The 1,909-nt window shown below is 35.1% G+C and overlaps 1 pseudogene; it reads right to left on the bottom strand.

Annotated features, from left to right (window-relative positions):
* Nucleotides 1-577: 577 nt before the first annotated feature.
* Nucleotides 578-1,123, bottom strand: LOC149579647 (putative CCR4-associated factor 1 homolog 6 pseudogene; annotated as a pseudogene).
* Between the last annotated feature and the right edge of the window lie 786 nt (nt 1,124-1,909).

Genomic DNA, 1,909 nt, shown 5'->3' with positions numbered 1-1,909 from the left:
GGATTTCATCATAAGCCTATTCCCAAATTCTTCATTTTGGAACAGTTCCATGCCTCATTTTGCAAGTTTTCCTCCAATATTTCCACACATGCTTGGGCAGAGCCATCTTGCTTAGTTGCATTTTCAGAGTCTGTATTTCCACCATCTCACTTATCGTTTCCTTAGTTGTTGGAATACGTCACCTTGCTGTAGGTATTAATTTCTATGGCCTTTGTGTTCGAAGGGCTTTCGAGCATCACACCATTACCTATACCACCTGTTGTGACCGCCAATCACCATCACCCCAATCGGGGGCCCCCTTTCTATTTTAAAAAAAAAATTTGCCAGCTTTTTTTTCCTTCTTTTGCGGAGTGCAAGAATGAAGAAGTCACGAAAAAACCAAAATCCCTTCATTCCTTCAAAATTCCGCTTTCCATAAAGCATTTGAATGCAGTTTTAAATCAGTGAGGAAAATGGATAAAATCCTTCGTTCCATGAAATGTCTGATCTTGCTAAATATGGAGCACAATTTTAAGATAGTGGAGGATTGTTGGAAAATGACAAAATCCTTTATTCCATGAAAATCTCGACCCGCAAATTATGGAAAAAGAATACATTGATTCAAAAGTTTGATCAAATATGCAAAATCATAAGCACTATGAAAAGTAACCCATCTGATATTCTCATTCAAAACAATACCCGAGGACATAAAAAGCTCCACAAAATGCCTTGAATTGATGCCTGTGTAGCTATTTTTCTTGAAAATGATCCCACACTGCCTCAGCAACTTGATGGAATCAGGGGCATGGAGGTCCATAAATGGGTTAAACTCCCTCAGATTGAATTGTCACACACACGGCTGACTCGTACCGCACTTTGCCAGATTTCCCTCTTCATCTAAGAAAGTAAGGCCCAACTGGATCAATTTGAGGTTGTTCACATTGACTTTCAAGGTACAATAATGGTACTCTGCCTTGCTCCTGGATCTCCCGTATGGCCTTATGACAACCTCGGGGAACTCTGTATCCATGGCTACATATCGGTATCAATCTACCATGCCTCTGATCAGCTCAAATTCTTCTTCTAGTTTATCTACCCACACCTCCCTTATGCAAACTGAATCGCTCTTAATCCTAACCATCATGAACTCAATTCAATTCAAGACAGATCCTCCCAACTTTTATGAATAATTGTAGTGGGAAAATATGAGAGCAAACATATATAGATCAGCAAAACAAGCTTTTTTCCTTTTTCTGTGGAGTGCAGTTTTAAAGAAGTCGGGAAAAGTTGTAAAATCCTTCACTCCATAAGAATCTCGCTTTCCATAAATTGTGGAGTGCAAGTTAGCAGGAGTGGAGGAATAAAGAAAAATCCTTGATTTCATAGAAAACCCACTCCTGTAAATTGATTGTAGCACTAGAATTTGTTCAAAAATGGTGAAAAGCGGGAATATTGAAAAATTTAGGAAAAAAATTCAGAAAATTTAGAGGAAGAATGAATTTTCTTATGAAGTGAAAGTTGGATTTAGAGAGGAAAAGTGAAAAAATGATTTTCCTTCAAAAATTTTTTTTTGGATTTACATTAAAAAATTAAATATTAGTTTACTAATATTTAATTTGATTTTTTTTGAATAATAATCCAAAAAATAAAAATGGAGAAAAAGTTGCAAATGAATTTGATTTTTCATTTAGAAATGGAAGTTAATTAAATATTGATTTTTTTAAATTGATATTTAATTAATAAAACAAAAAAAATCAAAATAGAAGAATACTCAGCGTCATCATGAAGCTAAGAGCATTAAAGATAGCAACTTTTTGAATCAAGTAGCAAAAAGGCGACAAGTGGCACAAAAAATGGAAACCTTAATGGTTAAGTAAAGTAGTTGCCTGATTTTAGTCTGCAGCTTTAAAGGCATCTTTTTGAAGAATGA

This window comes from Cupressus sempervirens, chromosome 1 (genome assembly GCF_028749045.1).
Source record: "Cupressus sempervirens isolate cs-2001-9-10 chromosome 1, ASM2874904v1, whole genome shotgun sequence".
In the NCBI taxonomy this organism is placed as follows: domain Eukaryota; kingdom Viridiplantae; phylum Streptophyta; class Pinopsida; order Cupressales; family Cupressaceae; genus Cupressus; species Cupressus sempervirens.
This window is presented reverse-complemented; position numbering and strand designations above follow the sequence as displayed.